Raw genomic sequence first — 11,160 nt, forward strand, 5'->3', positions numbered from 1 at the left:
GGATTTAAGGAAGTAAAATATTTTGTTAAGGTATGCTTTGAAAAATATTTAAAATACTAATTGGATTTGAAAAAGAAGTTTAAATGGACTTGAGGAACCCAAATTACAAATGGATTAGAAAAAGTATTTCTATTGATGTTAGAAATTCTAAATCACCAATCATATCCATCATAAAAAAACTCATTTCAAACCAAATTTTCTTTTTCTAAACCCAAAAGGAAAAACCAAATTATAAATATTTTAAACCTAATTATTTTACCACATTCAATTTTCTCTCTCCTTGCACACCTGGCGGCTGGCGCCCATATTCTCTTTCACGTTCTTTTCGATCACTCTCGCAACTTGGATTAAAGGTTAGGGACCCTCACTAGTATTTATGTAATCTCTTGTTGAATTTCTGTTATTATAATACTATTTGTGATTGATTTGAATATGTTTGATCAATACGTTTGGACTAAAGGTTTGAAGATTGGTAAATAAATGTTCTGTGTTCGTTTTATCTTGATTTGTGTTCGTTTTTGTTTAAATATTTTGCCAATCCAGGTTCGTTTTTACTAGGAAAATTTTCCAGAGATAGATGGATGACGCTACAAGGGTTAGCGAATTGGATTCTGTTGTTTCGTTTCAAGAAGATTCATCATTATCATCTGAGATTATTGACAATTCTTCTGATTTTGATGAAATAACAACCTTGTTCTCCAGTATTGCTAAGATAAATCCCCTTGTTCGATTTGATAGACAAGTTGAACTTGATGAGGACACTCTTCGTAACAATTACGTTCTGTTTCTTTGTATTCACTTGAATGACTACTTTGAACATGACACCTTTGATACACTGGTTCCCGAATATCTCATAGAGGCATGCTCTGAGTTGTATATAGCAAGAGATGATTTTGAAATGCTGCTACTTGTTAGAATGATGGATGAAGAAACCAATTCCAAGACGGTTCATGAACCTTTCTTGCGTCGCGTTCCATTGTGGTGTCTTCTATTACCATTCAAGGAGCGCAAGCTCCATTGCCATATATGCAAATGCCATGAAGCTGATGCTCCTGCCTCTTTTCATTGTCTCCTTGTGAATGTGAAGCGGGGCATTATGGTAAAGGGGGATACTAATGTTTCTCAGCGACTGCAGGAACTTGTAAGAGAAAGTGAAATGGACTTAGAACGCTCTTTTCGAAAGCTTCAACCGTCTATATGGCCTCTGCCGCGTGAAGAGATGCAGATTCCCTGGGAAGCAAGACCATGTCCTATTCTCGATAAATTTGGTGGTGTGATACCGGAATATCCTGATGATATATGTAACATGGTTTCTGAATCAAAAAAATTATTTCCCATTGTGGCTGAGACTGATAAGACTTTCAATGTTACATTATTGTTGTCTGGTGGTAAGGGTGATGGGAAGAGTTACCTGGATCGAATTAATGGAGGTCGAGTTGCACTTGACAAGACTACATTTAGGGGCAAATACATTATGGTTTGTTGTTTTCACGTGCCTATCCTCCGTGATTATTTTGAATTACGTTATCTCACGGCTCTAATAACTACATGCTGCGATTTGTATTCGACGAGAAAGGATTTTGAGATGGTAGTGGTTGCAAAGATGAATAATTGTGCCAATTACAAGGTGGTTTTCGATCATTTCCTATCAGGTTTCCCCCCTTCGTGTCTTGTAGTACCATTCGAGGACTTGGAGCGTCGTGACTTTATTTGCAGGTATCTTGACCTCCTTAGTCATAGACATATTCAATGTGTTCTTTTTAATGTGGATAACAGCATGGATATGGGTAACGACATGGATATCAAGAGGGATATTTTACGCTTTGGAGAGATTCGCTTCGCTCGTTATCATGGAGCCGATGCCTTCCCTTTTAGTTATGAGAAACTGAAGGAAGTTATTGCAAACGACACACCAAGATGGGAATCTGTCTCAACATCCACGCTTGTGGGACTTTTGGGATGCAATGCTTATGACGTTCTTGAAAAGATTAGTCCAAATCCAGCAGGAAGCAGTGAGGAGGTGACGACTATCTCAGAACTCAACAAGAAAAATGTTGGCTTGTACTTGTGTGCGAAAGGAGATTATCTTGCCATGCTTTGTGATATCTAGGGGTGCTTATCGAGCGAGCCGAGCCCGAATAGCACTGGGCTCGGCTCGAGCTCGTTTATACTTTCCCAGGCTCGGCTCGGCTCGTGAGCTCGCCGAGCTTGGGAGAGCCGAGCTCGAGCTCGGTTCGTGATGGAAATTTGGGGCTCGAGCTCGGCTCGCGAGCTCGTTTAGGCTCGGCTCGCGAGCTCGCTTAGGCTCGCCTCACGAGCTCGCTTAGGCTCGCCTCGCGAGCTCGCTTAGGCTCGCCTCGCGAGCTCGCTTAGGCTCAGCTCACGAGCTCGTTTAGGCTCATGAGCTCGGCTTGGCTCGAAGTAGGTGAGCTTGTTCACTCACCCATCATATGCTTTTATAACTTGATTTCCCTCTTAGCATTGCTAAGATTTCAATGTGGGACTTCATGGTTTGTTAAAGAAAAACAAACTCACTATCCCCATTTCAATGTGGAACTTTATGTTTTGTTTAAGATAAACAAACTCATTCTACATATGCTTATATAACTTGGAATCCCTCTTAGCATTGCTAAAATTTCAATGTGGGACTCCATGTTTTGTTAAGAAAACAAACTCATTATACCCTTGTTTTGTTTACATATGCTTTTATAACTTGGAATCCCTCCTAGCATTGTTAAAATTTCAATGTGGGACTCCATGTTTTGCTAAAGAAAAAATTATCAAATATTTTAAGGATTAAATAATCAACTATTTAAAATTATACTTCATTCCCTCTATGAAGAAAATAAAGTATAGTTTTTGTTTCCCAACCAAGGAGATACAAAATTAAACTTTAAGTTGAAGTAAGGAATAGTAGCTATTTATAAAGAAAATAAGGTTGATCCTTGTTTTCTTAACCAATGTGGGACTTTAGTGCCTAGTGGAGTAGAGGTGAAGTTGGATCACAAATTAAAATATATAATTTGTAATCTAAATTAAAATATAAATTAGTATTAAATTTTTTTAATATAAAATATTTTTTTAATAAGAATATTTTTTTAATATAAAATAATAAACGAGCTGCTCACGAGCTTTACGAGCCGAGCTTTGCCTAGCTCGGCTCGGCTCGTTTAAGTCTCGAGCCGAGCCCGAGCTCGAGCCGAGCTTCAACGAGCCGAGCTTTGACCGAGCTTTGACCGAGCCGAGCCCGAGCTGCTCGCGAGCTTGTCAGGCTCATTATCACCCCTAGTGATATCTATCAAAAATGCAAAACTCAAAATATGGCATTTGAAATTGTGCTGGTGTACTTGCCCTTTGATCAACCTATTACCCCACAGGCTTGGATGGAGAATGTTAACACATTGCTGCAGAAGCATAAGATAACCTCATCTTGGTGGCGTTTGCCCTACAACAACTCTGTAACCTGCAGGCTGCATCGACTTACCTTCCCACGATATCGTGATAGGCTCATCATCGTAGGAGCCCATGATGAATTCGTTGAACCTTTTGGAGAAAAGGTGATGAAAAAGCACGGAATTAATGCATATCCATTCTTCGGAGAGCACCTTATCGAAAGAGAATTGAACAGGTTGAAGGATGTGACATTTGAGTCGTTGTTTGCTTCTGGGCCCAAGGACTTCTTTTACCAGGGCACAGATAAGAAATTTCTATCAGATCTCAAGGGCAAGAACATACTTCTTTATCTTGAGTATCCTGGTGATGTCTGCATTTTTCCTCAACAATTACTATGGTATGAGCAGTTGAAAAAAACAATCCAAATTTTGTAGTAGTATTTGTCTGTCGATCTAATTATTCAGGTGATATAGAGATTAACAATTCTGATCTATGTCGCATAATGCCTGAATGGCTGTTATACCCTTTTGATCCTACTCACTCAGCTTCTGTGGAGAAGCGATTAGGATTTAATAACGCTACTGCGCTTGTTGAATTTGGAGAAAATGGACAGCTATGTTCATTGAGTGCTCTTCGCCGTATAGATTATGGGCCTGAAAATTTTACTTTTGGTGCTTCTCATCTACGTGAAGACATCCTTTATCGTTTAGGTCTCAAGCCCATGGTATATGACGCACCAGGTGAGTTCAACTGATTACCAAGTTCGACAGCTTCCATGTCTTGGCTGGCAAGGTGTCCAATGCCAGTCTTGTCTAAGATGATGCTTTGGCCTTGACAAACACTTCTGTGTAAATAATATTACTATGTTTTTCGGTTTTATGTTAATAATTACTACTCTACTCCTTTTACTTTTTCATTTTTTAGATGAATTTTATCTAATTTAGAGTAATGGATTGATATTGGAGCTAGTGAACTTGAGTTCTTTACATATTTTGACTATGCTACTAATGGAAAAACTCAGTACTCCTTTGTTGGTTATGGTTTACTTCAATACTTATAATTTTTACAAACATATAATCAATGTTATTACTCTCAAAGTTGCATATTGGGAGACATGAAAATTAACGTAAATCCTTGTAAGTTTAGCGAAGAATGAACGGAAGGTGATCGAGACAGAGTGATTAATGGTAAAGAGGAGGAATAAGTGGTGGTGAAAAAAGCCTAATGACATGATACACCCACATACAACCACTCAAAACTGTGTAGTACTCCCTTCGTTTTTGTTTTAGAAACAACCTTTATTTTTATTTTTTTGGCATTTAGCAGCCTTAATTTTTTTTTTTTTTTTTTGCGATATCAGACATCAAGGCTTTTCTCCAACATCGATTATCATTTCCAAGCATTGATCAAGGCGTTTTTTTATATGAAATCCCCGCACTTAAATGTGTTCAATGCCTTAACCATGGCTTGTGATTGAAAATTAAAGTAAAAAAATAGTCTTCAAGTTTGATCTCGTAAAAAAAAATTTGGTTAAGGTTGTAAAATGCCAAAAAAATATTAAAAGGTAGTTTCTCGCAAATTTTCCATATAAATATCTTTTTTACCATAGGAACGAAGGTAGAATGTTGGAAGGAGTTAGTACTTTTTTTTGTTTCGAATATCATCATTCTAGTTCTTGTAGGACTGTTGTTATTTTTTTTTTTTTGGCAGCAAGAACAAGCAAGAAAGAAAAAAAACACCTTATTATACTAGGATGCCTTGTTTGGCCTTAATTGCCAGCTCATGGCTTCCTTTAACTCTATTCATGTCTACCTTAACTATCTCACAACTAATTAGAGATTCACCGCATTTTTGAATGTCGTTACAAATATTAAAGAGTTGTAGGGGAGAAGATTTCTTACTAAGGGAGCTGATCAAGACCTCTGAATCAGTTAATATTCTAACATTATCCTTGCCACTTTTCTGAGCTTCCGTTACTGCTCTGAAGACCGCAAGACCCTCACATTGCAGTGCTGAGTTTGCCTAGATAAGATCATTCCCGCTGAACACAATCTCCACGAAGCATTGTCTTCCATGAGAAAATTTCGGAGCTTCCTTGTATTATTTTCTATATGCAGATGATTGAGAGTACTCTTCTTTTGATCCTCATTTCTTTGGGTTTCTTCACGTACTAGCTCTTCTGCCATATATATGCAGAATTTGACATGGATTTGGTTTAAGATATCAGAAAATACCGTGATTACGTTGAATCCAAATCGACCATAGAATTGCACAAAACCATATCCCACGCTCACTATCTCTACCACAATGAAGCATTGTCTTCCAAGTGAGTTTCCATGAGAAAATTTTCAGAGCTTCCTTGTATTTATTTTCAATATGCAGATGATTGAGAGTACTCTTCTTTAGATCCTCATTTCTTTGGGTTTCTTCACGTACTAGCTCATCTGCCATATGCAAAATTTGACATGGATTTAGTTTAAGATCTCGGAAAATACCGTGATTACGATGAATCCAAATCGACCATCGAATTGCACAAAACCATATCCCACACTCACTATCTCTACCATCCTCCTTCCAGAATTTCATCAGAATTATGGCTATCCATTCCACCAAGGGAATGTACGTGCTTCCTAGCGATTGAATACCCAGGCATGATCCCATCCACATCCTTAATGCAATATTTCAATCTCTGAACAAATGTTCCTCATTTTCCGTGTAATCATGGCGGAGTTGACATTTTCCTAGAGTTTTTCCAAATTAGATTGAAGGGTCAGAGCCTTATTGGATAGTCTTTAGATGAATATTTTCCACTTGGGTTTAATATGCATGCTCCATAAATGCCCCCAGAATTTTCTACTTATACTAGCGTTCTCGCGGGTTTTACAATCACTTAGGAGTAAGGAATAAGCATCTTTGGATGATATCCTTCCGGTTTTATTTCTACTCCAAACTAGTTCATCCTCCTTATCCTTATCTTGAGTTATATAGGTTCCTAGGATTCTATTTGCCGATTCCGGCTTGAATCGTCTCCAAACCAGCGAGGTGTTCCAATTGTTTGTTTCAACACTCATCAGATCCTTAACATTTATGAGATTTAATCTATCAAGGGATATTCCTTGCTTAAGCTTCATAGACTTACCTTCCCCCCATCTGTCCTCTATGATTCTAGTACTTGCTAAATTTTCGATCACCTTGCTAAAGCCTTTCCGACATTCGTAAACTGCCTTGCACATCCCTTGATATCCCTAGGAGCTCCTACAATCTTTGTTCCTTTTAGTCCTTGGGTGACTAGTGAGACTTTATATTTAGAGAACAGGACTCGTGAGATCAGTGAGTCCTTCCTTTCATGTATTCTCATGGCCTGCTTGGCCTGAAGCGCCAGATTATATGCTCTCATGTTTCGCCCAGACCTCCCATTCCCTTGGGCAACTCTAGCACATCCCTTTTCTTCCAAAAAATTGGTTGTTTCCCTGAGTTGTTCCTCCACAAGAATCTTGCAAAAATTTTGTTTATAGTTTCTGTAATTCAATTGGGAAGCAGGAAAACAGAAAACACATGTTGACACATCGAAGCGAGGATTGCATTTATGAATAGTATGCGTCCAGCATGAGACAATGCCAGGCTTCCCCATTCCCCAACCTTCTTCTGAATTTTTTCAACCATTTTATGGTACTTTGCTGAGCTTCTGCCATCAACCTTTACATTATTACCCAAATACTTCCCAAGTGTTTCAGCTGACGAGGTACCAATGATACTCCTTAGAAACCTTTTAAATTTTTGCAGGGTATTGGGGCTGAACATGATGACAGATTTTTAGAAATTAATGACTTCCCCTGAGCACTTGCTAAATTTCTCGATTAAGCTTCTAATCATTGCACAGGATTGAGGGTTCGCTCTGAAGAAGAGAAGTGAATCATCTGTAAAAAAGAGGTGAGAAATAGAAGGTCTAGATCGAGAAATCTTAATACCTTTAAGGAGACCTCATGTATAATCATACGCGAGAAGGCTTCCATGATAAATGTGAACAGGTAAAGGGAAAGAGGATCTCCTTGCCTAAGTCCGCACGAAGGTTTGAAACTTTGGGATGGTTCCCCATTGATCAGGATAGAATAGGAAACCATGGTAATGCATTGCATAATCCAGTGTCTGAACATCGGAGGGAAGTTCATTTGCCCGAGCACCCACTCTAGGCACTACCAACTGACTTTGTCATAAGCTTTGTACATATCAATCTTCAGTGCTGCTATGAAGTCCTTGACCCTCTTCAATTTCTTAATCCTACTTATTAGTTTATGCGCAATTAGACAGTTGTCCGACATAAGTCTTCGAGGGACAAATGCGTTCTTGAATGGAGGCACTAGTTCTTAGAGTATGGGCTTCATCCTATTCACCAAAACCTTTGCAATGATCTTGTAAATAACATTACACAGGCTAATAGGTCTGAATTGGCTGGCTTCCTCCGGCTTAATCACCTTTGGTATTAAGCATATCAGTGTAGTATTCCACTCATGAAGAAGAAATCTATTCTCAAAGAAGTGTTGTACTGCCTTCATAATATACGGTCCCACTGTTTCCCGGTGTTTTTGACAGAATACCGCTGGGACACCATCTGAACCAGGGGCCTTCAAAGGATCCATTTGCATTATTGCGTTATGAATCTCATCTCTAGTGACTCCTTGCTGTAAGGTCTCAGCTTGAGGGATTGGTACCTTTGGTAATAGGCTTGCAATGTCATGAGGCGCTTCCTATTGAGATTCATTTTGACTAAGTTAATCCTTCTGAAAAATGTCTCTAATGAAATGGAGAATGATGTCTTGAATCCCCTTCCTATCAGTGATCCATTCTCCCTTGTTATTTTTGAGCATCAAGATTTCATTCTTTTGTTTCCTTGCTCTAGCTTTTTTGAAGAACGTCTTGCTATTTGTATCCTCGAGAGCTATACATTTCCGTTTTGCTCGTTGCCTCCAATATTGTAGTTGGTTGTCTCCTTCTCTAACTCCATACATCTAATCCTGATCCTCCTACTGAGCTGCTTCACATTGCCCGGGGATTTCATCCCACATTATGCCTATTTTACTCCTATAGTCTCTGCACCATTTGAAAAGTTGAAATCTTGTAGACCTTAACTGCCTGGTAACTCGAAACATAGGTGAACCCTCTATGTTCCTTTTCCAGCACTCCTTAATCATCTCTTTTATTTCTGGGAAGTCAAGGCACCAAGATTCCATTTTTATCAAGCTTTTCTTTTTCGGTCTGACTGGGTTAGTTATAAAAAGAACAGGGCTATGATATGAAACCATGATCAGGAGGTTCAGTGAGGTTGCTTTTGGATGTTTGTGTATCCATTCCTTCGAACCATACACTCTATCTAGTCGTTGATAGATTTTGTCATTCCCTGTTCTATTATTACACCAAGTGAATCTGGGTCCTATAGACGAAAGTTCCGTAATCCCAAGTCTCATTCTCCAACTCGAGAATTCTTCACTTCATGGGATGGAGTTGAGACCTCCCCATTTTTGCTCTAAATACTCAACTTGGTTAAAGTCATTATAAATGACAAAATCGTCCCTTGTGATGTCTACCATGCCTACAACCTTCTCCGAGACTTCATGCTTGTAATTTAAATAGGGCGATCCATACAAGAAAAGAAACTTCCATTCATAATTCTGCTCTTCTTATACATCCACTATTTTACAAGCAATGAGATTCAAAGAGGTATAGAAAATATTGAGGCTCATCGAGCCATTCCAAAACAAAGCTAGCCCTCCTGCTAATCCAACCGCATTACAAACTTCAAAGGACATAAAATCTAATACCCTAGATAACTTAGCAACTAAACTACTATCCGCTTTGATTTCCATAAGAAATAGAATATCGGGAGAAAATTTACGGACTATCCAGCACAGATACAGAATTGTAAGGGAGTCCGCTGAGTTTAACCCCTATAGTTCCAAAACAAAGTCTTCATGGGTCCTGGCGAGGCTGTTCAAGCCCAGCTTCACGACCCCTTATTTCGATCTGCAGTTTGAGTTCTTTGAGCTCTTCCAACTTTGAAGCCATCAACCTTCTTTGATCTTCAGCCCATCCTTTGTATTTATTGTCGAAATCATTCATTAATCCCTCCATTTTGGGTATTATTTCCTTAATAGTTCTTCTATTTGGAGATCCCAAAGCTTGAACAACCACGAATTTGTTTCTCGGCTGTCTTGAAATTCCAGACACTCTAGGTTTTTTTTGAAAGGAAACTCATCTTAGGGATCTTCAAAGCTCACCATTCTTTTTTTGATCTCAACTTTTCCTGCTGCAGTTTGCACCATGGTAGCTCTGTTGTCTGTCTGATCCATAGGTTGAAGCTTCTTCCCGTCTACAGGCTACTCCGGTTGTTTCTCCTCCATCCAATTCATCAATTCTCCCGTGAGGGGGGGAGGGTCATCCTTTTTGCGGCACTTTCACAGCCTATCTTCGATGGCTTATTTCCCATACATGGTGCAGAGTTTTCTCCTAGGTTCGACAACTTTTCAGGGGTTCTCATGAGGTGGAAGATTTGAAGGTGCGAAAATTGGTCTGCAGGGACGTTTGGGGTAGGAGAATGAAAAGAGCTTGAGGATTATGATTGGAGAGAGGAATTATAACTTGGGTACCCAAGAGGGGTTTGGGGAGAATTCCTCCTTATATTCACTCCCTCTTGCCAGTATGAGTCTCAAAAGGCTGGCCAATTAATGACCCCATTGATTGGGTTGGAATCAAAGGAGTGGGCCCAAACACTTTCCATGCCAGATGTGTTAAAAGGGGAAGATTGAGATTGTTGGCGGTAGTTTAGATACATTGGTTCAGTTGAGACGCCCGACCCGAAAGATTTGTTTCCTTGGTCTTCAAAAGAGGAATAGACCCATTAATGAGATGGTGGTCCTCGAAGCTAAAATTCATGGGTTATCTGGTCCCTGGGCCCCTCATAAAAAGAGTGGTGAATGGGCATATCCGCGTTAAAAGGGGGTGGGTTTGTGGAGAAGTTGGCTGAGGTGTTCATGGTAGTTAAAGGTTGCTCTCCACGATGTTTAAGGGGGTTGGGGTTGGCAAGGTTTATTTGTTTTGCATTCCACGAGTATATTGGATAAAGTTTGATTTGGAAAAATACAAAGTGGAGGGAAATTACTATTTATAGACCCAAAGAACTCCTCCCTTCCATGCATTGACTGACTGATTTTCACCCATTTGTCCCTCTTAGCCAGGGAGCGGATCCTAGGGGGACACTTGTCATGCTTACTTTCTTTCCTACTCATACTACCAATTTCCCCGCTTAATTTTTTCGCACGTTTCCCTAGTTTGGAGATTCTCATTTTTTCCTCCCCGTCCTTTATTTTCCTCTCAGATGCTGGGTACTTTCCTTTAATTATTGAACTCCACCTATTCTTTGCCTTTCTGATTTGTTTTCCTCTCCCATTAACACACTGAAGCAGGTCACGTCCCCCTAGATTCATGTTTATTCTTTCCTTCTGGTGAAACCTCCTCGAAATCCGCTTTCACTTACTACACTCTCCTTTTTCAAAAAAACTCCTTTTATTGCCCCAAGAACCTGCATATGAAGGCGGCAGATGATTATTGCCATATTGCCTCCCTTCTCGATTATTACTCCCATTATCAGTATGCTACGTCTCCTTCATCATTGCATCGCCATCGCCTCCATTTTCATCATCTATCATTGTCCTCCTCCTTTTCATCGTGATCCATGTCATCTTTACTATCATACTCATCCTTGTCATCCCCATC

The 11,160-nt window shown here is 39.5% G+C and overlaps 1 pseudogene; it reads left to right on the forward strand.

Moving 5' to 3' along the window:
• Positions 1 to 577: 577 nt before the first annotated feature.
• Positions 578 to 7,305, forward strand: LOC125491846 (uncharacterized; annotated as a pseudogene).
• Positions 7,306 to 11,160: the final 3,855 nt, after the last annotated feature.

This window comes from Beta vulgaris, chromosome 7, assembly GCF_026745355.1.
Source record: "Beta vulgaris subsp. vulgaris cultivar EL10 chromosome 7, EL10.2, whole genome shotgun sequence".
NCBI lineage: Eukaryota > Viridiplantae > Streptophyta > Magnoliopsida > Caryophyllales > Amaranthaceae > Beta > Beta vulgaris.